The 24,125-nt window shown below is 46.9% G+C and overlaps 1 protein-coding gene across 14 annotated transcripts in view; it reads right to left on the bottom strand.

The window, feature by feature from the left end:
• Positions 1 to 24,125, bottom strand: part of msi2b (musashi RNA-binding protein 2b) — a 522,720-nt gene that overhangs the window by 477,668 nt on the left and 20,927 nt on the right. The window lies entirely within an intron of this gene.

Genomic DNA, 24,125 nt, shown 5'->3' on the forward strand with positions numbered 1-24,125 from the left:
CAGCAGGAAATTACTGGCATGCTCGTTTTGCCCCACAATACTCCAGAAACGTGGCGCCTTTAACCCAGCACTTAACGTGTGGCAGATGTGTGCTAGGCGCTAGATGATTGCAGGCGGTTAAATTTATTAAATACTGTCACTTTAGAGAGATTTCACAGCACCTCAGCAAAAAAAAAAACAGGATGAGCTAGAAGTTCCAATCAGTGAACTTCACCCACAAAGACAACAATTTAATTTATATTGCATTGTTAATAACATAAAGCATCCCAAAGCTTCACAAACGCAAAAATCAAACAGGGATTTAACAGCGAGCCACATAAACAGGTAATAGGGCAGGTTCACCAGGAGTGAGGGTTTGAAGGAGCACCTGGTGCAAGGTTAAGGGGGGAAATTCCAGATCTTGGGACCCAGGCGCGGCTGCCAACATCGGAGCAATTAAAACTGGGGAGACGCAGGAAGCCAGAATTGGGAGGAGCACACGTATCTCGGAGGATTGTAGGCAAGAGGAGGTTTAGGAGCGACAGGGATTGCGAGGCAAGGCCATGAGGCTTTACACCCTCAGAGTAACTCCTGTTTGTGCTATTTTTAAGCTGGAGATAACACCGCCCTTACCCCCCCGTTTGAAAATAGCACAGCCAGGAATGTTGTATGATATACATTAAGCTCTGATATGTGAACTTGCTCACGTCAGAATGTCATCCTCTTAAAAATGTGCAAGGCTGCGTTTGCGCAGTTATTTGCAGCTTGAAGCACCAATTCTAAGGGTCACATCTCCTTTCCCATCTTTTGTGCCAGGAGGCCAGCACATAGCGATAGAAGGGCCAGAGGGCTAGAGCAGAAATGGCATCATCCTCTCCACCTCTGCCCACAACACGGTGCCAGGTCTGCCCTGGAGGCTCCTGCGAAACCCACCTCTTTAGAACGGTTGCTTCCACGTGGATGAACTCTGAGGGAGTATTTTTTATTCAAGGGCCAGGGGTGGGGTTTGTGTGTGTGTGTGTGGCCTTCCCTGACCAAAACCATTGTACCGTCAAGGTCAGCCCTGTTGGGCGGTTTTTAAGAGCCAACCACATATTGTTAGACTGGAGTCACATGTCTACCCAGTCTGGCCTACATGGCAGAATCAGCAGAAGAGATTAAGGCTTTGACAGCGACCCGGCAGCTGTCATGGTCAATTTTAACCGAGCCAGCTCGATATCTTCCATCTCCATTCAATTCAGTTTCCTGGAATGGTGGGATTTGAACTCATCACTTCGGGGTTGTTTCTCCAGTACCGCATGGGTCTCTGACAAACAGAGCCCAAGCTTCAGGGACTGCTTCCTGGTGTATTGACGGGGTAGCTGGGGGCATGGTGAACCAACGGAGGTAGTCATTGTCCTGGCTGTTTCAGAGGGAGCACTGAAAACAGCAAAATGAGATGCTGGGTGTGGGACGAGCAGTTCTGTTTAACGCTGGCTCTTGCAATCAAGCACACAAGTATTTGAAATCTGCCCTGGCTCATTGGTTCCTCCTTCTCCATTCATCCACTGCTTTAAAATAGAAGGCCCAGCAATTTGTAGACAAAACATCTTATGATAAACAGTCAAGGGCAAAGTGTTAAAAGAGACACAGGCAGGCAGTGAGTTGGGAGAGAGAATGGCTCGAGGGCACCATAAACCTTCATTCACTCTGCTATCTCTGCCTCAGATTAATCAATAAACTTTCACTTGTCTAAATCTCACCGAAGACTCTAGGCCTATCCTGGCCACTCTGTATGACTTTAAGAATGCCTACCTCAGCCCAGGTATACCAACCGCATGAAGACACCTCAGCCAGTTTTCAGAAAAACAGCCTAAAACTGTGACAATATGGAAGATGTTTTAACATCCACATGATAACCCTCTGTATATTTTAAGGGAGGGGTGACCTGTTTAGGGTAAATCAGTTGTAGTCCCTCCCTTAGCGTGGTAGGCAGAGAAATGCCTTGTGAGCAGATTAACCATTTAGGTGCTATTAATTCTTGGCGACAACTGTTAACTCCCTTTTCCCTCCCAACCCACCTCTGGGTTTCCATGCAACAGTCGGAGCCCAGCTGGCCGCTACCTGTTCTCCTGTAAAACCCAGTCCCGAGGAGGGTGCAGAGAGGGAGGGCGTGGGAGCAGCTCACAACCCTGCAGGAAGCAGTGTGCGTTCTATTTGACCAATAACCAAGCCCCCAAGCCACCCAGAAACCAGGTCAGGAGCTGGCGTGCAGTGAATCAAACTCCAGGCAGGTCTAGGCACCAAAAGGCACAGCACACTGCACTCAAAATGAACAGTCACTTGCTCCATTATAGCGACTCAGTTGTAAAGAAAGAGAAACAATGCATAGGAACAAGCATCTACCTGCTATATACAGTCAAGGGTCTTTACATCAATAGTTATGAGGGTGAACAGAAACATAGAGAGAGAGAGAGAGAGAGGGAAGGAGGGGGTGGGGAGGGAGAAAGTGGTTGTGAAGAGCAATGAGACACCTAGAATGTGGGCAAGGGAGGCAAAGGGGAAGCGGAGGGCAATGTGAGTGTGTGCGTGAGTGAGTGAGTGACGGAGTGAGAGAGAGGCAAGGGAGACAGGGTGACGGCGGAGGAGAATGAGAGAGGGGGAGGAAGGGGAAGGGGTAAAGGAGTGAAGGAGGGTGGGAGATGGGAGGAGAGTGTAAGACAGAGAGGGGAGGAGAATGACAATTTTGCATTATATAGTGCCATTCCCAACTTCAAAAAGTCCCACAGCATTTTACAGCCCATTGAAAATTCTTGACGTGTAGTCACTGGTGTAATGCAGGGAAATCCAGCAGTTAATGTGCTCATAGAAAGGTCCCACAAACAACGAGATCATGAGCAGAGAAGAGAGAGGGAAGTACCATAGATATCTGAAACTTCCCAAATCATTTCCGTGATCCTGACAACTCCAGAGAGAGCAGGAGTATTCAGTTCGAAGCGGCCAGGTTTTCTTCCAGCTGGTACCAATGATTTAAGGTGACCTTGCTTCACTCTTCTGTTCTGTAGGTTGTTCCATCAATCACCCTGTACTGGGCCAGGGGGCTCAAAAATGCATTAATGGCCTATTCAAGAACAGATGAAGCGGGCAGTGAGGGAGTGGGGAAGGGGGGGGGGGGGGGGGGGGATGTGTCCACTTACTCACATAACACACACAGGACGCTCCTTCCGATGAGACCTCCCCCACCCCCGCTCCCCAGGGAGGCCTTTAAGTGGCAGCCTTCAGATAAATTGTACTTCAGTTACAATAGGAATCTGAAGAGGGAAATCTTAAAGACGGAGCAGCTGCTTTTTTTAAAGAAGTTATTCTGTGGTCCATTAATGAAGGGGGTTGGGGGTGGGGGTGAAGATAAAGGTCACCCTCATCAGTCATTTCTGTTAAAAAGCACATACAGGGAGAAACAGAAAAAAGGCACCCATCGGGAACTAGGCCCCTCGCTACAGGACCAGCAATTCGTTCATCCTCATCCACCTCCGTTCATCATGTCTCACAGCGGACCCGCTGGTCTCCAATATTATCGTAGAGGCACTAGAGAAGGTGCAAAAAAGATTTACGGGCATGACACTAGAACTGAGAGAATATACCCAGCTGCAAAGGCTAAACAGGGTGGGCCTCTTTTCTCTAGGAAAGAGAGTGCTGAGGGGGGAGGGGTGACCTGATAGAGGGTCTTTAAAATGATGCAGGGGTTCGATAGGGTAAATGTTGGAGGATATTTCTACTTGTGGGGAAATCCAAAACATGGGTATACGGTAATCATTAATAAATCCAATAGGGAATTCAGGAGAAAGTTCCTCAGCCAGAAAGCGGGGCTCACTATCAGAGAGTGGTTGAGGTGAATTCCATTGATGGGAGTTGAGGAGAAGTTGGATAAACACGTAAGGGAGGAGGATACGTAGATAGGGTTAAACGTAGAGGGGTGGGAGGAGGCTCGTGTGGAGCATAAACGGAAGCATGGACCACCTGGGCCCACTGACCTTTTATGTTGTGGGCTCAATGTCATTTCCCTCCCCCCCCATGCGGCATGTGGAGAAAGGTGGGAAACTGAAGGTAACAACATGAGTGTGGGCGGGAAGGTGGTGAGAAGGAGAAGCCAAAGAGGAACAGTGACTGAGGGCACGCGGTGGGAGAACACAATGGGGAGGCAGCAGTCGCTCAGCACAGAGCTCCACTTCACATCCCACGTGGTCAACAGGGAGGCCCTTTCCCAATACGGTGGGAGGGAGGTGGGAACCAGGTCCCCAGCTTGGAGTGAGAATGGCGGAGGTGAGGGAGCAGCTGCTGAAGTCGGAAAGGAAAGCAGACAACAATTTGCATTTAGACAGCACCTTAACTTGGAAATGTCACAGGAGTGGTACCAAACAAAATTTGATGTCGAGCCACATGAGGAGATATTAGGCCGAGTGAACAAAAGCTCAGTCAAAAAAAGTAGGCTTTAAGCAACATGTTATAAGGAGCAAAGAGACACTAGAGAGGTTGAGGGAGGGACTTCCAAAGTGTAGGGCCCAGGCAACTGAAGACACAACAGCCAACGGTGGAGCGATTAAAAATTGGCCAGAATTGGAGGAGCTGGAGACTTCAGGGGCTTTTAGGGCTGGAGGATGATACAGAGATAAGAATGGACGAGGACATGGATTATTTTTTTAAGTAAAAAGAGAGACAGCCATTGCTGGGGGAGCCGATGAAAGTCAAGGTATGGCACAGGCATGACGGGTGAAAGGGATTTGGTGTGAGTTGGTTTTTGGCTTCAGAATTTTAAAAAAAGGGAGCTGAAGAACATTAATCGTCTCCTTCCATCTGTAGACTGTCCATCAACAATGCATCATTACACCTCAAATTGAGCCATCTATTCAGATGGCTTCTTGCAATGTCATATTGCACATTCCAAATGGTGCAGGAGAATATCCCAGTGCTCTGGATTGAATAAGGCAGTACTGACTGGCCTTAAAATTTTGCTTGATGAAACTAATAGCCAGAACAAGGGGAGGCACCTGCATCGGCGCAACTTATGTAGGCCATCTGACAGGAGTACAGGAGCTTTAGTATTCCATGGTAATCTCACCGACATTACAGTCTAAGCAGAGGCCCGGCACTAATTTTAGCATCAGATTTATCATGCTGCAGAGAGCTGGAATCTTTCTGGGCTGTCCATCATGTCATACTACAGAACGAAAAAATAAAGCCACAGGACAGCTTCAAATAGAACAAGTCAATGTCCACGGCAAAAGCGAACACAAACAGCAATTCAGGACAGCTGAGGAAGAGCCAGTACGGCCACAGAATATATCAGGAAAAGGACCACCTTCCTCTCCCCCTTCTTCTCAATGACTGGAAGGATCCACAGCTTTACGAAGGCTCAATGCCCTTCCCTCACAGGCCCATCATCGAGGCATTTAACCCTTAGAGCACCAAGCAGGATCCTGAAGGCAGCGCAACGCTGCATCTCAATCAGCGCTTTCGAGGTTAAAGGCATCAAATCAAGCACGGGGGGGAGGTTCAAGTAAAAGCTTCACCCCCACCCGCTACCACCTCCCCAGCACCCCCGACACACTCCCCTCCCCCCGACACACTCCCCATCCTTCTTAAGATGCCTCGTCTGTGTCATTCGATATTCAGCAATCACTGCACGGGCCTGTCAAAGAAAGGATGACCAGCCTACTTTCACTTTGTTCACCTGTCCGTTCTGAAAGGTGGCAACTGCTGGCCAAAGTACAGACTCACCAGCCAGTTCCTTGCGGTGATGAAAGCCTTCCCGCCGGGCATCGACAGGGGGTGGGGGGGGGGGGGGGCTCTTCACACCTACCCCCACCAAACACACTCACTTCAGTGGTTGGGGTGGGGGCGGGGGAGCCAAGGCAGCGAAACAGGAGTCACTGGATAATAATCGGGGAGGGAGAGAGAGGGAGGGGAGATTTTCCCTCTCCTCTCTCCCGGAGGCGCAGAGGACGACTCAACCATCACCAACGCAGTCAGGTTAGGACAGACCAGGAATGAAGGCGCAAGGTAGCAGAACTGTGCTCTGTGATTGAGGGCTAGGATCGGTTGAGGTGGGGTGGGGGAGCTGGCGTGGGTGTCTCGCCCATCAGTTTGGGGAGGGGTTTTAAACACACACACACACACACACACACACACACACTCACTTTGAACACTGTTCAAACTGCAATGGTATTTCCCCTCCCAACCATAAGAGACTCTCGATGATTTAAATATTTTCCCTTTGTTCTGCATTGCTGAAGAGCAGTTGTTCCTGGAAGACTTGAGGATGACAGATCAGCCACCATCGTCACTGCATGCAGAATCTATTCTAAACAGAATTTAATAGGATCAAACAACACACACCAGTTACAGAGGGAATCTCTTCACTCGCACGCACACACACACGCACAATGCCAGGGCACTTCAGTAAGACTGTTAGGTCACTCAAAATGGAATTTTCAGCTGTATTCTAACTGGGTGAAGAAGTTATTCCGGGAATGAAAAGCCTTCCCTCCGGTTTCAGCCCCCAACACTCGGCTTCTCTTCCGCCACATCCCCAACAGGCCCGCCCCTCTCAAACATACAACCTGCTGAGGTGGTATCAGAGGGAACCTCAGAAACCTGTCTGCAGAAATTTCTCAATGGCCGCGTGGCCCCTTTAAGAGCTGGCTGACACAGTCTGGGCCACACGCAGAACCATAAACAGTAGCTCTTTGGAGCGTTTTAATCAATTTTAAGGCAACTGTACCAGAAAATTAGTTATCATATCCTGTGCCAGCTGCGGCCTACCAAGCAGGCCCGATAAATGCAAGGTGCTGCAAATCAGCAACTTCTTTTTAAACTTAAAAAAAAGACTTTTTTTTTTGTTGCACACACAAAGATATTTTGCAGTCCAATCACCACTTCACCTGCACACAGGACGTGCAGAGCAGCACAAACAGAGGTCAGGAGCGCAGAGCCGGGCCCTCACACTTGCCGCATCCCCATGAGATCTCACTTTGGTAAACTGCACTCTTCCAGCCTCCGACTTTCCGTTCATCAAAAGCCAAAGGCCTGGAAACTACGTCTCAGGAAGTTCACCATTTCCCGATGGAGACCCTGGTGTTCCAAAACAGGGGGGCACCGCTCCCCCTCACCCCACCAACTGGCAGTTGTACTCATTGCCCATATTGGCCCCAGTTCGTCCATGACCTGTTCAAACTCACCCATGACCCTTGAACCCTGTTGTGCACCACTGTCGCCAATTTATAGGAAGAGTCAGCATTCATTCCTCACAACTTTTGGATGTGGTAGATACCCCTGCCCACACCCCTCAAAGGAAAGGAAATCTTCCTGATCAGTTTTCCCAAAAATAATTTGTAATAATAAACAAAGCAATAATTGGGCGCACAGCTTAGACTCAGGCTGTCCTGAGCAAAGTTTATTGTCCTCTCCTACAGAAAATGGTGGTGCCTACTTGGGTTCCGGATACAACGGAGTGGCCAGCTAGGTCACTTCAGGTGGTGGTCAAGCGTCAACCACATTTGTGTAGGGCTGGAGATTACACACACACACACACATACACACACACACAGAATCATTGCAGCGCAGAAGGAGGCCATTCAGCCCATCGAATCCATGCCAACTCTCTGTTGAGAAATCCAGTCAGTCCCATTCATTCGCTCCATTCCTGTGGCCCTATAAGGTTATTTCCTTCAAGTGCCCATCCAGCTTTCTTTTGAAATCATTCATCAAATGGGAAGGCCAGCAGGTTTCTTTATCTAAAAGAACATCAGTGAACCAGTGGGTTTTACAGCAATCTGACAGCTTCATGGTCACTTTTACTGATGCTGGTTTTATTTATTTATAGTTTTATTTACGGTCTGTAAAGTGAAATTCAATTGCCATGGTGTGGGATTTGAACTCACATCCTCTGGATTGTTCATCCAGGCCTCTACTAACATAACCACGACATCACCGTGCCAGTGCACAGGAACACTCAGGCTTGACTATTCCCTCATGTTTTGCCCTCTCCTCACGATACAATAGCCTCTGGTTTTATACTCATCAGTTCTCACTCAGTTTTTTAAAAATGCACACACGCGCACAAACAGACAACGACAGAGACATAGACAGCAACAGAGACACACACGCACAGACAGAGACACACACGCACAGACAGAGACACACACGCACAGACAGAGACACACACGCACAGACAGAGACACACACGCAGACAGACAGGCAGATTGTAGCTGACAAGAAAACAGACCTAGTCATCAATTCCACTTCAGCAACTGCTCAATTAAACTATTTCTGTTCAGTGAATAAATATTGAAGAGGGACCACTTTCTAACAACACGTACTGACATGTCTGCCATTAACTGAACATTCAGTTTGAAGTTCCACAGGAGAAATCCAATCCTTCTTCAGGCTCACTAGGCTAGACAACCCTGCATTAGAAATGTCCAGTTGCCACCTCTCACACTATTCCACAATAGTATATCAGAAAGAGTGTGATCTCCATTGACACCCAGTGCGTGAAAGCTATTTATAATTTTATAGAACTGCCCTGCCCAGAATCCATGAGAGAAGGGAAGAGGTTGGTCAAGAGCTGTTTCCCCAATTGCCCCTTTGGCATAGTTTGGAATCACAGGTAAGGAGGCACTGAATAACAAGCCTTTGTTTTAATTCAGGGAATGCAGGTATAGTTGGGAAAGCCAGCATTTACTGCCCACCCTGAATACAACTGAGTGGCTTGCTCGGCCATTTCAGAGGGTAGTTGAGAGTGAACCACATTCCAGTGGACCTGGAGTCACATGTAGGCCAACCCAGGTAGGGGTAGCAGATTTCCCCTCAAGGACAATAATGAACCAGGTTGGCTTTTATGACAATCAATGGTTAGCTTTCCTAATACTTAAATAACAACACCGGAATTTTTTAAAAAGTTATTGAATTTAAACCTTCAGTTGCATGGTGAGACTTGAACTCACGTCTCCAGATCATTAGTCCAGGCCTCCAGGTATGCGACACAGCCATGTCCATTCGTCAGTTCAAAGGAAAACGTTGAGGGGCACTTGTCATTCAGAGAATCTACCCTGAGTGTCAGCCCCAAGTACGATTGGATTCATGTATTTGCACAGAGATAACCCAAAACTGACCTCACCCAAAGCAAAGCTACAAACAACAGTATAACATCCCGGTTGTACATAAACAGTTTCATCAGGTTAAGGAAGCAGGATTACACTCACACTCCACCCAATCTTTATAAAAGCTGCTCAACTAAAAAGGAGCATCTCTTCGAATGCTGAGGGATATGGGGGATCGGTGGGAAAGTGGCGTTGACATAGGAGATCAGTAATGATCCTCTTGACCGGTAAAGCATATTCGATAGACCCAATGGCATACTCCTCCTCCTCCTGTTCCTCACAAAGGAGATATTCAGGTATGAAAATTCAGGGAAAAGGTGAATCAAGATTACCGCAAGGGTAGGGCGGAAATCAAATTCACAACAAATTTAGGAAATGTTTACCAAAACGAGCAAGGACTTCCGAGTGTGATGGTGGAGGCAAAACCTCCAAAATTGGCAATAACAGCTTGCATCCATATAGCGCCTTGAACCAACAAAAACATCCCATTGTCCTTCATAGAGGCCTAGTTAAAGAAAGGAGCTGTGCTGGGCCAAGTTGGGTCATATGATCTTCCTCATATATATTTATCCTTGCAATGAAGGAACAGGAACACTCCCCCACACACAAGGAAACCCAAAACTATCACAGCTCCTGCAAATGGGCAAAATTAGAAGAAGCCGCTGAGATCCTTCGACAGCACCTTCCAAACCCAGAAGGACAAGGGCAGTAGATAGATGGGAACACCACCACCCAGACAATCCCCTCCAAGTCACTCACGATCCTGACTTGGAAATTACCGACGTTCCTTCACTGTCAAAATCCTGCAACTCCCTCCCTAGCAGCACTGGGGATGTACCTACACCACAGGGACTGCAGCGGTTCAAGAAGGGAGCTTACCACCACCTTCTCAAGGGCAGTTAGGGATGGGCAACAAAAGCTGGCCCAGCCAGCGAAGCCCACATCCTGTAAAGGGGTAAAATAAATATAATACACCTTCAGCAGCGAGTCACTCGCTCGCAGCCACTTGCACAGCAGGTTATGCTAAGGGCCATGCAACACAAGGGGGCACTTTGTGTGCTGTCCTTACTAATGAAAGAACCAGGAACGAAGGGAAACATTGATTTAAGGGTGAATCACACAGGAGCTGACACACATCAAAAAGAGACCTGAAAAAAAAAAATCGAATCTGAACATTAAAAGTAAGAAAAATAAACGGAATATATCCGGGACCTGACTCCCACCATTCTGTCTCCGATGTGTCATTCTTTACTTTTGGCTCCTCTATCACAGGAAGAATAATCACTCCTTCATCGTGTAACTTGGTAGTCCAGCAACCCCGCTTGACATCTTTTGAGGCCGAGTTCATGTTTGCAGTACACAAATCCAGGCTGACACTCCAGTGCGGTACCGAGGGAGTGCTGCACTGTCAGAGGTGCCATCTTTCAGGTGAAATGTTAAACCAAGACCCATGCGCCTGCTCAGATGGATGTAAAGTGTCCCTTGGCACTATTTCAAATAAGAGCAAGGTAGTTATTCCCGGCGTTTTGGTCAATATTTATCCTCAATCAACATCACAAAAACAGATTCATGTGATCGTTATCACATTGCTGTTTATGGGAGCTTGCTGTGCACAGATTGGCTGCTGAATTTCCTACAGTACAACAGTGACTATATTCCAATGTTTTACATTGGCTGTAAAGCATTTTGAGACTTCCAGCGGCCATGAAAATTACTATATAAATGCAAGTCTTTCTTTCTCTTTTCAGGTCTACTTTCCTTTTTAAAAATTTGAGTGCACAGAATATAAATCCTGCCAAACGAGCCCACCTCATCCACACACAGGCGGCGCGAGGTGTCAGACAGGCGGCGCGAGGTGTCAGACAGGCGGCGCGAGGTGTCAGACAGGCGGCGCGAGGTGTCAGACAGGCGGCGCGAGGTGTCAGACAGGCGGCGCGAGGTGTCAGACAGGCGGCGCGAGGTGTCAGACAGGCGGCGCGAGGTGTCAGACAGGCGGCGCGAGGTGTCAGACAGGCGGCGCGAGGTGTCAGACAGGCGGCGCGAGGTGTCAGACAGGCGGCGCGAGGTGTCAGACAGGCGGCGCGAGGTGTCAGACAGGCGGCGCGAGGTGTCAGACAGGCGGCGCGAGGTGTCAGACAGGCGGCGCGAGGTGTCAGACAGGCGGCGCGAGGTGTCAGACTCCGTCTTGGTGAGTTTTCTTTCAGCAAGTTCTCAGAAGTGCGAATTGGAAGGTAACGCGCCCAGCTCAAGAAATGAGCTGTACAGTCAAGAGGCTCGCAGCTCCAGGACCAAACCCAACAGGCTCTGGATGTGGCCCGCAGGTTCAGCATCTCGCAGTGCATCAACTGTACTGGCTGGGCGGAGGGACCTCTTTCTGCGCCTCGGGTTTGTCAGCCCAGGAGGCTGCTTTTCTCAAACTGCTCTGCACAATCATAGCAGCTTTTTTCAACTGGGGCCACTTTCTGCTGGTAAGCTCAGTGATGCCAGGTTGTGCATTACTCCGACGGCTGCTTCTCTGACTGGAACAGGGATATCAGCAATTGTTCCAGGGAAGCTGTGGCCACAGGCTGCGGCAGCCCAAGACAAACATCTCACAGCTAAGATCTCACCTGGCTTTTACCTGTCAGGTATCAGAGGTGAAAGGAGGCGTTGCGGCACAGTGGGTAGTGTCCTGGCTCTGAGCCAGAAGCTCCAGATTCTAGTCCCACTCCAGGACTTGATAGCCATGGAAAGTGTGTTCATAACGCGCCCAAGTAGGTTGATCCTTCCAACACACCTATGGCAGACGGTAAGAGTGAAGACACTCCTGGTCAGCCATGTTTTTGATGTGGAGTGGCCCTCCCTCTCAAGCTACAACCTCTGGCTTCAGGCTAGCGACCTGTTCCAGGAAAAAGCTATGGAAAACAGGCGCAAGTGTGTGCTGTGCCTGCCTCATGCGTCTCTAGACGCAGGAATTCTTCTAAACTTAAGTCTAAGTCTATCAGAGGTGGGTATCAATGTCTCAGTGGGTAGCTCATTTGTTTGCAAGTCAGGAGGCAGTGGGTCACGTCCCACCCTGATCTAGGGTGACACTCCAGGGAGTGGGTGAGACATTAAACCAAGGTCCCAATGTGCTATTTCAGACAGACATAAAAGATCCCATGGACATTATCCCTGTGTCCTGACCAAGATCGGTCACTCAACTCACACTAAAACCTTCAGAGCTCTGAAGGAGAGTCATACGGACTCAAAATGTTAACTGTTTCTCTCTCCACAGATGCTGTCAGACCTGCTGAGTTTTACCAGCATTTTCTGTTTTTGTTTCAGGTTTTCAGCATCCGCAGCATTTTACTTTTATCAACACTAAAGCAGGTTATCTGCTTATTCCCATATGGCCACTTGTGGGAGCTTGCTATGTGCAAACTGGGTGCTGCACTCTCCCTACATGCGAACAATGACTGTCCTTCAAAAGTACTTCATTGGCTATACATGCTTTGTGATGTTCTGAAAGGTGTTTTATGAACCTAATTCTTCCTCTATTTCATAAAGCGCATCTTCTAACAAAAATAAATTTATTTATTCAGTCAACGGATGAAAAAAAATCCACCCCAATCTTTCCTCTCAAAATTTGTCTCTGCTTTTCTACTCTCCTGAAGTACATGAGCACCTGTCAGGGTTCAGCTCTCCGAGTGCTCTCCATTCTCCAAACCAACTGGTCATTCCACTTCCCTGAGCTTTAACTGGCTATTCAACAACAGAGGCGCCACGCCCAAGCCGAACCCGATCCACGCCACACCCGTTCCGGTGGAGGTGACTGGATACGAGTCAGGAATAGGAAATCTGGACATTTTTGGCAGAGATTAACTGGCTCAGCGCACCGATTAAATCTGAGGCCTTCCTTAACCAAAAAGCAAAAAAAAAGTGTTGGAAATACCCAGCAGGCCTTGCCGCATCTGTGGAGAGAGAAACAGGGGTTAACACTTCAGGTCGACGACCTCTCTTCAGAACATTCACCTGCCGTACTTTTCTGTGGGGGTGATGGCCCTGGGAAGCCGCGGTCAGATTTTATGGTTGTCGGGCAGTTCCCTTAACGTGGGAGGGTGTCCCACTTCCAACAGCTGCCGGTCAGTCAGATGGGAGCGATGGTCACTGCTGGGGCAGCAGTCAACCCCTGACCATGAACCACAGAGGAGCTCAGGTAACCAGGTAAACTGGAGCAGCTTCACGAGGGCCAGTCAAGCAGGACCCAGTAGTGGTGGCGATGGGTGGAAAGGCTGCAACCAGGAGGTTGGGGCAAGCAGGGACAATTTCCTTTGGAGGGGGGTGGGGGCTTCTGTTGGGCACAGGGTGCCCTGAACAGGACTTTCACCCACCCACCCACCTTGCCCCAGGCCAGATTTTACCCAGCCAATTGGCGGCCCACCAATTGGCCACTTAAGGGCCTCAATTGGCCCAAGGGCAGGTGGGGTGGCCTGGTACCTACACAATTGCTGGTAAAATTCCAGCCAAGGCAGGTAAATGACAGGCACAGGGCCAACCCTAATCCACCACCAGCACCACCGCCATCGCACCTAAATTCAACTCCCCACCTTCCCTGGTGTGGGCTAGCAGGACCAGGGAAGGGCAAAAAAAAGAATTCAGCCGTTAACTCCGTTTCTCTCTCCACAGATGTTACCAGACCCGCGGAGTGTTTCCAGAATTTTCCTTTCTTTTCAGATTTCCGGCGTTTGCAGCCTTTTGCCTCAGCGACTTTCCAAGCCTGTATCGGCGTATGCACCTGTCAAGCTACCTGGAGACCCACAGTAAACCTCAACATCATTCAAACCAACACAGACGAAGTACAAACACGATGGAGGGGCTTAGTATATTTTTTTTTTAAAGAAAAAAAGAAACCTATCCTGCAAACACCAATAGCAAAAAGGGGGCGATTTCCCCGCATGCGAATCCTACTTTCCAGTCGCTACTTCAAAGCGACTCAGCACATGCCAAAAGTGAAGGACTGTGTGCTTCTGATCTAAAAACCGGCCAAGAGCTCTTCACAGAAAAAGTGCCGCGCGTTCGGAGAGACTGCAAGTGGCAACGGGAAACATGATTTCTCCCACGTTAATGAGAAAAAGACCAACCCACCCGACTAAAAATAGCCAAAATTACACAGGAGTGATGATATTCTATTCCACCCATTGCTCAATGTTGTTTTGTGAATGCCCTATATTTAACCAGTGATTGATGCATCCATTCTATTGGGAATTACTTTTGCTGGAGCTGCTACACTTCCTTTATGATTTTATTATTATAAATAAATAAACTGTCATGAAACGTCTGACGTGCTGTAGTTACAGGCTTTTAACTCCCTGTGCCCACCCAGTGCGCAGCTGGGCTTTCAACAAAGAGTGACAACTCTGGCAGAAATGAGGAAACTGAAAGCCTGTGTTCATGGGGTGGGGTTGGAGAGAGGCACTATCAGTGCAAGCATCAGGGAAAAGAAATCAGTTTTAAGTATCCTTTCAGGATATAAATCAAACCATGCAACAGGCAGAGAGAAGCCAGGAATCCCAGTTACATTTTCCGATCAGCCCACTGTTTACACTAAACAACAGGGTCGAAGGAATGTATAAGTTTACTGGCCCCTCCCTCGCGCACCATTTCTCAGCTGTCAATTGACGCGCAGCACAGACACCTTACCAAGGAAACGGATGACAGGCCTACATTTATATATCACCTTTACACACCTCAGGACACCCCAAAATCACTTGACAGCCAATGAAGCACTTTGAGTGTAGTCAGTGTAGAAAACACGGCATCCAATTTGCACACAGCAAGATCCCACAAAACAGCCACGCGATAATGGCCAAATAACTTACGAGCGCCCGAAATAGGAACAGAAGTAGGCCATTCAGCCCCTCTAGCTCGTTTCAATGATTTGGCTGGGAGATAAATATTGGCCAGGATACCAGAAAGAACTCTCGCATTCCTCCTCAAAAATAGTGCCTTGGGATATTTCATGTCTACCCGAGAGGTCCTTTCTTTAGGTCTCCCTGCCTGTGCCTGTTCTGTTGTGTCCATCTGTCTGTCTTGTCACCCCCTGTTTGCCTCCCTCTCTACCCATCCATCTCTGAGCGAGGTAAGCCATGTCATAAAGGAGTGTTCCCAATTTCGGAAGAGCTACAGCTAATAAAAGGGAGCATCGGACAACAGTCCCATGAAGTGGTTGAGCTGCTGTGAAATGTGACTGAAGATGTATATTCCTTTTACATATACATAAACTTAACTTGTTGGTTGCAGCCTAACTGTTAGGCCACATTAGGCCTGGTTTCCCTGGTCGCTGAGGGCAAGCTAAATATTGCAGTCGGAGCCTCAAACAGCTGTTAGCCCCCTTATTTGCATATGTAAAGCGCCCCAACACCTGTTGCAGATGTGGGCACAGCGCTGAGAAAAACGGGCAGCGCGCAGCCTAATTCCTGGACCACAAAAAGAGCGTGTTTATAAATTCTATTACACAGAGTGACGAAACCAACTCTCCCCCCCACCCCCCCATAAAAATGCCATCAAGAAGAAACCCCTGCAACAGATTTCTGAGCGAATCTGACCTTGTCATTGCCAAACCCAAAACTATTTTAGTTTTATGAGCTATTTGTTACTCACACACACTCCTATTCACATAGCCAAAACATCTGCATACTTTTTTGGCGGACAGTCACTTAGACCTTTCAATGCTTTGCAAAGTTCGAGTTCTCGACAACATGTCACAAGTTATTGGACAAAATCCATATTAACATTTCACAAGGAATGTTTCACAGAACCTGGGTAACAAATAACTCCTCCTTACTTAAAGCCACTGGTGGAGGAAAACATTATTTGACACCGTAGATTTTGAACACTCACTTCAGTCTCCCCCAGCGCTTTCCCCTCCTCATCAGAAGGTGCTGATTCTCAATGGGGAGGCCCTGCCAGGCACAAGTGCTGGGGGAGCTGATTGACAGTATAGGTAAATGGGGAGTTTCACAGCCATATGTCAAGCTGCCCTCACTTTATATTCCATCCACAGCACTCACAGCATGGACGCCGGATTATTTATCTTTTCTCTATTGAATATAGGTTGTGTGTGTGCGTGTGCGTGTGTGCGTGTGTGCGTGTGTGCGTGTGTGCGTGTGTGCGTGTGTGCATGTGTGCATGTGTGCATGTGTGCGTGTGTGTTGGGGGGGTGGGGGGGGGAAGAGAGGAGTATAGGACAAGGGGTCATAACAATAAAATCAGAACCAGGGCCCCAGGCCTTTTAGGAGAAAAATTTAAGAAGCGCTTCTTCCTGTAAAGAGAATGCAACTCTCTCCCCCACCCAAAAAAATACGCAGTGATTTTTTTTTTTCTTTATTCTTTCATGGGATGTGGGCTCCACTGGCAAGGCCAGCATTTGTTACCCATTCCTAACTGCCCTTGGGCTGAGTGGCTTCCTAGGCCGTTTCGGAGGGCAATTAAAAGCCAACCACATTGCTGGAGGTCTGGAGTCACATGTAGGCCAGGCCAGGTAAGGACATCAGATTTCCTTCCCCAAAGGGCATTAGTGAACCAAATGGGATTTTACAACAATCGATGATAGTTTCATGGTCACTACTGCTGAGACTAACTGGGCCTCTAGCTTTACTAGTCCTGTGATGTTCGCAGTCTGCCACCATCACCCCTGACTGAGATGCTAGTTCAATTATTAATTTTAAATCCAAGATGGATAGACAAAGGGGAGGATGGAGTTAAGATACAGATAAGCCATAATCTCATTAAATGGAGCAAAAAGCTCGAGGGCTGATTGGCCTCCTCCTGTTCCTATGTCCTAACCTTGGTGTACTTAAGAATAATTGTACCTTTTCCCCATTTCATCACTGGCTAGGATCTACTAACAGCACAAACCAGGCATCAAACTGGAGAAGACCCTGGTGTGCATGGTTCAGCTGTTCATTTAACAACTGAGCCACTAGGGGAGCTCCAGGACACCATGGCAGGGGTTACCTGTCATTCCCCTGCATCCCACCCCACCAGAGATCATCACTGTAATGTAGACCTTCAACAGGCAGCAGCTACCCAGAGACAACAGTGCCAGCAACAAACATTAGAAAATAATTATTATAAACTTTTGCACATGCTCTGCCATCAAAAGTTCATGGGATGTTTTGACTTCAAAGCTAGAAACTGCTCTTGAATGCAAAAGTAAGATGGAAGGTAATAAGCTTCTCTGATCTGACTATTAAAACCCACATCAGCGTGCCCCAGTCAATTGCCTGAACACAACTCTCAAGTGTCTGCTCCCGAAACATACTCAGCACCCCAAGGGACTACGTCTAGGAGGCATGGCCAACCCACACAGGTACCTTCGGAGGCCGAGGTAGTTTGTCCCTGAATTCAGTGAAGGCGACATATCATACCAGCACTAGGGAATGCTTCTCAGTGGGAAACTACACTGTCACGACTGCAGCCAGCTAGTATACATCCTCATCCCAGCTAGCTGAGTGTGAAGTCTAGGCTGATACTCCCAGTGAAGTACTTCACACTTCAGATGGAACACTAAACTGAGGAGGTCTCATCTGCCCCTCCAAGTGGATGCAACAGATTCCACGGCACTATTTCAAAGTATTACAGGGAACTTCTGCCTTCATGCCAACTTCTTCCCACTGCCCTCCCCCCCGCCCCCAACCAGTTCCAAAGAGAAGTCATATTGGTCTCAAAACATCAGCTCTGTTTCTCTCTCCACAGATGCTGCCAGACCTGCTGAGCTTTTCCAGCATTTTCTGTTTTTAGCACTGATACAGATTATCGGGTCATTAACACATAACTGATTGAGTGATCTTACTGTGTGTAAATTGGTTACCACATTACAACTGTGACCGCACCTCAAATAGGTACTTCATTGGTCATAAAGTGATTTGGGACAGCCTGAGGTGAAAGGCACTATATAACTGTAAGTCTTTCTTTTCACCCACAAGTGGAAACACCTTCTCTAAGCCTCCCTATCCAAACCTTCCATAATCTCAAAGGCATCTATCAGCTCATCCAGCAGTCCCTTTCCTAGCGAAAAGGCCCTTAGCCCATTCACTGTTCCCTTCACACTTCAAAAGAACTCAATCATAGAATAGTACAGAAGAGTGGGGAGCTATTCAGTCAATCATATCTGTGCTAGCTCTTTACGAAGAGCAATCCAGTTAGTTCCACCAATCCACTCTTTCCCCATTTCTCTGCAATCTTTTTCTCCTGAGTATTTACCTAATTTCCCTTTGAAAGTCACCATCGAATCTGCATCCTCCACCCTATCAGGCAACGCACTCCAAAATCTAACCACTCATTGCGTAAAGCAGTTTTTCCTCAAGTCGCCTCTGGTTCTTTTGACAATCACCTCTGGTTGTCCTTCAGTAATTAGAGTAAATAAAGAGAAACTATGTTTCTATCTAAACCTTTGATGAATTTAAACGCCTCTACCAAATCCCCTGTTAGCCTTCTGAAAACCGATATTAAAAACACCCTGGGACATCTGGAGGTTGTGAAAAGTACTTTATAAAAACGTAAGCTCTTCCTTTCACTCTCCTGCTTAAAACTTGGATCGTTAGCCAAGCTTTTGGTTCCTCCGCTTGTATCTCCTTCTGTAACTCCGTTTCCATTCTGTACCTGCGTGAAATGCCTCAGAACTTGTTATTCTTTCCATGCACCGTGTGACTGTGATGAGATGGCATAAAGAGGGCAACAACTCGCACTCTGAAGGGACTCAGTGGCACGTAACTGGTATATCTGGTTTCAATAATGGATTACATGGAAGTACACAATGCAGACATCTGTGTACAGTCCAGAGTTACGCACAGTTGGTATCCTGAGGACCAAGAGTTTCTTTACAACTTCCCACAACCTTTTACAGTAACATATGCCACTGAATTTTCCATGCTTCCCAACATCCGCTGGCCTCTCCCTCTTTGATAAATTTGCATATTTAATGCCTCTCTAGATAACATTTATCTAAATTGATCCTGTGCCTCACAATTAAGGCTGTTCAGTATTAATGATGGAAGGCTGAAACTCTTGGGGGGCAGGTTTCTCCGGTCCCTCTTTCCACAGGAATTGTCACGGGCAGGATGGAAAATTTGACAGACCAGCAGAAGGTTCGTTTTCTGCAGGTAGGACCGGAAAATCCTGCCCTTTGTACAATGCTTCTTGTAGCAATATACATTGGGCAATAAATAATATACATCAAAGATTGATCATATTCCAGATGTTGCAATTTTAATGTAAAAAAGCCCATTGTTGATCTACAGCCAGAAATTTCCCAGCACTTTATAATCAGCTCACTATGCTACAATTGAACCCCATTTATCTATGGCCATGTTTACCTAACAGCATATAGAACGAATGGCCTTTTAAGGAGCAAAAAGCCATTAACAGCATAATAATACGCAGTAGATCACATTGAATAATGCTTCTGTTGTCAGAAAAACCAATCGAGAGCAATGCAGCAAGTAATCCACTATAGAACCATAGAAGTTAGTGCAAAAAGGGGCCATTCAGCCCATTGTGTCTCTGCCAACCAAAAAGAGGAAAAAGAAACCAGCCGCTCATTTTAATTCCACATGTACAATAACTAAGCTGTATAAGGAGAGAGGGCTAATGAGGCCTATGAATGAAAAATGAGATAACCTCTTGTTGCAGGAAGCACAAGGGAAGATAAAGCTAGGGAGAGGGTCAATTAGGAACATAGAAAACAGGAGTAAGAGTAGGTCATTCGGCCCCACCATTCAATATGATCATGGCTGATCCTCTTTCGCAACATCATACTCCCACTCTCTCCCCACACCCCTTGATGCCGTTAGAGTCCAGAAATCTATTTCCTTCTCAAATATATTCAGTGATTTGGCCTCCACAGCCTTTTGGGGTAGAGAATTCCACAGGTTCACCACCCTCTAGTGAAGGAGTTTCTCCTCCTCTCAGTCCTAAATGGTCTACCCTGTATCCTGAGACTTTGACCCCTTGCTCTAGACCCCCTAGCCAGAGAAAACATCATCCCTGCATCCAGTCTGTCTATCCCTGTCAGAATTTTATAGGTTTCAATGAAATTCTCTCTCATTCTTCTAAGCTCGTGAATACAGGCCTAGTCGGCCCAACCTCTCCTCATATGACAATCCTGCCATCCCAGGAATCAGTCTGGTGAACCTTCGCTGCCCTCCCTCTGTGACAAGTATATCTTTTCTTAGGTAAGGAATCCAAAACTGCACACAATACTCCAGGTGTGGTCTTACCAAGGCCCTGTACAGCTGCAGTGAAACATCCTTGCTCCTGTACTCAAGTCCTCTCGCACTGAAGGCCAACATACCGTTTGCTGCCTTAACTGCTTGCTGCACCTGCGTGCTTGTTTTCAGTTATTGGTGTACAAGGACACCCAGGTCCCTTTGTACATCAACATTTCCCAATCAATCACCATTTAAATAACTCTGCCATTCTGTTTTTCCTACCAAAGTGGATAACTTCACACTTATCCACATTATACTGCATCTGCCATGTATTTGCCCACTCATTCAACCTGTCAAAATCACCTTGAAGCGTCTTAACACCCTCCTCACTGCTAACATTCCCACCAAATTTCATGTTGTCAGCAAACTTGGAAATATTACATTTGGTTCCCTCATCCAAATCATTGATATATATTGTGTCCAAGCACTGAACCCTGTGGTACCCCACTAGTCACTACCTGCTACTCCGAAGAAGACCCATTTTTTCCTACTCTGTTTCCTGTCTGCTAACCAATTCTCAATCCATGACAATATATTACCCCCAATCGCATGTGCTTTAATTTTGCACACTAACCTCATGTGGGACTTCATCAAAAACATTCTGAAAATCCAAATACACCACATCCACTGATTCTCCCTTATCTATTCTGCTAGTTACATCCTCAAAAAACTCGAACAGCTTTTCCAAACATGATTTCCCTTTCATAGATCCACGTGAGGTAAGTCAGTAACCTGACAAAACACAGGAGCTTTTAAACAAATGCCCTGCACAACTCAACTGAAATAGTCTACTTTGTAAAAGTGATTTTAAGAGAGGAATTACAGTCACTTATTCTCTGCAACATCTTCAGATTTAACCAATGCAAATCTTCCACTAATTTGCATTCTATGCTTTGGGAATAAAAACTTCCTATGTAAAATATTGTGATCATTTCCTCTGGATCCCAACAACTGCACTCTTGCAAGGTGCAAACTCAATTATCTGCCAGTTTGAATGACCCACCATCAGAGCCAGCCAATATGGTAAATAACGCAGGACCTACCAGCTTTGCCACATCACTTTATTGATAAATTGCAGTGTGTTACATACTCTATAATAAGCTTCCCCTGATGTTTCCCTGTATATAGTCAATGAGTAGCTGAATCATACAGACCAAGGAGCTCCCAAGCTCAGTCGCACTTTTATGTTATGCTACTTGATCTCAGCTGAGAGGATGATAGGAATGTTACAAAGCGCCTCAGTTCTCCTGGAGGAATAAATTGTTCAGGTACCAAGAACAACAACTTGCATTCATACAATGCTTTCAGTGGATCTGCACATCAACATTCCTTGTTACTGATCTGTTCTTTCAAACCTCCATCTCACTTAGCAACAACTACTGTAGCCAAGTGTTCCTCACGCCAACTCTAGCAGACAACTAGCAAGGCCCACTTAGAAAATCCTGCCTGCCCTGTTAAACCACCGAACTGACTAAACAGAGAGGGCCGAAAGCCAAGGGAGCCATTGGTTTTCACCCAGTAACAGACATACGTGCCAAGGAATCACAATATAACTTCCAGCGGCACCGAACAGGTTGGAAATGGAGCAATGCTCGACAAGGAAAGATCATCATCCATCTAAATTGCCTCCCACCATCCTGGTAGTCACATGGCGCAGCAATAATGGAGGGTTTAGCCAATCATTCCCTATCAATCAGTCTGGAATAGACCCGATGCATGAGGTGAGGAAGCCCCCAGTGGCGGAAAGCTTCGGAGGCCACAACTCCCAGCATCACCTGTTCTTCCCAAGCTTGCTGCACTCACCAGGACCAGAGGCTGAACCATCCATCGTGAAGGGCAGCTGGTTGGGAAAACATCAAGAATTAAAATGACTAACTTACAAAGCAAAAATTAAGAGGAGGAATCAGAAAACGTTTGGGGGGGTTTTATTGGTTATTAGAATACTACAGGAAAAGACGAGAGTGAAAGGACACCCAGTACCGAGATGGTTAAAGCTCCTCCACTCTAAGTTAAGCACAAACAACATTTGCCAATGCAACCTGCACATCAACACCTGGTCTCAATGTTACCTTCAGAGACTTGGATTCAGTAGCATGGCAGATGCACATGGCAGTAAACACTTTCTCAAGATTAATAGGTCTCGCTTGTCCCAGGTCACATGACACATTGATGTCATGCCTGCAACCAGGGTTACCAGCTCTCGAAAAACACTCAGGGTTAAAATGGCACCAGAGCTGCGGAAAACTAACATGGGGAAGAGGAGAGGAAAAGAAAAGAAAATGGGAGGTTGGACAGAAGAGTCCTTAAGGGGTAAAGGGATATTCTAAGCATTCACACAAATACTGAAAACACTGCAGGCTCTGCTTTATTGTGCTTCACCCAACATCCTGGAAACATAGAGATAAAAACAAAAAAACTGCGGATGCTGGAAATCCAAAACAAAAACAGAATTACCTGGAAAAACTCAGCAGGTCTGGCAGCATCGGCGGAGAAGAAAAGAGTTGACGTTTCGAGTCCTCATGACCCTTCGACAGAACTTGAGTTCGAGTCCAGGAAAGAGCTGAAATATAAGCTGGTTTAAGGTGTGTGTGTGGGGGGCGGAGAGTTAGAGAGACAGAGAGGTGGAGGGGGTTGGTGTGGTTGTAGCGACAAACAAGCAGTGATAGAAGCAGATCATCAAAAGATGTCAACAACAATAGTACAATAGAACACATAGGTGTTAAAGATAAAGTTGGTGATATTATCTAAACGAATGTGCTAATTAAGAATGGATGGTAGGGCACTCAAGGTATAGCTCTAGTGGGTTTTTTTTTTTATTTTATATAATGGAAATAGGTGGGAAAAGGAAAATCTTTATAATTTATTGGGAAAAAAAAAAGAGAAGGGGGAAACAGAAAGGGGGTGGGGATGGGGGAGGGGACTCACGACCTAAAGTTGTTGAATTCAATATTCAGTCCGGAAGGCTGTAAAGTCCCTAGTCGGAAGATGAGGTGTTGTTCCTCCAGTTTGCGTTGGGCTTCACTGGAACAATGCAGCAAGCCAAGGACAGACATGTGGGCAAGAGAGCAGGGTGGAGTGTTAAAATGGCAAGCGACAGGGAGGTTTGGGTCATTCTTGCGGACAGACCGCAGGTGTTCTGCAAAGCGGTCGCCCAGTTTACGTTTGGTCTCTCCAATGTAGAGGAGACCACATTGGGAGCAACGAATGCAGTAGACTAAGTTGGGGGAAATGCAAGTGAAATGCTGCTTCACTTGAAAGGAGTGAAGCAGCATTTCACTTGCATTTCCCCCAACTTAGTCTACTGCATTCGTTGCTCCCAATGTGGTCTCCTCTACATTGGAGAGACCAAACGTAAACTGGGCGACCGCTTTGCAGAACACCTGCGGTCTGTCCGCAAGAATGACCCAAACCTCCCTGTCGCTTGCCATTTTAACACTCCACCCTGCTCTCTTGCCCACATGTCTGTCCTTGGCTTGCTGCATTGTTCCAGTGAAGCCCAACGCAAACTGGAGGAACAACACCTCATCTTCCGACTAGGGACTTTACAGCCTTCCGGACTGAATATTGAATTCAACAACTTTAGGTCGTGAGTCCCCTCCCCCATCCCCACCCCCTTTCTGTTTCCCCCTTCTCTTTTTTTTTTTCCCAATAAATTATAAAGATTTTCCTTTTCCCACCTATTTCCATTATATAAAATATAAAAAAAAAAACCCACTAGAGCTATACCTTGAGTGCCCTACCATCCATTCTTAATTAGCACATTCGTTTAGATAATATC

This window comes from Carcharodon carcharias, chromosome 10 (assembly GCF_017639515.1).
Source record: "Carcharodon carcharias isolate sCarCar2 chromosome 10, sCarCar2.pri, whole genome shotgun sequence".
NCBI lineage: Eukaryota > Metazoa > Chordata > Chondrichthyes > Lamniformes > Lamnidae > Carcharodon > Carcharodon carcharias.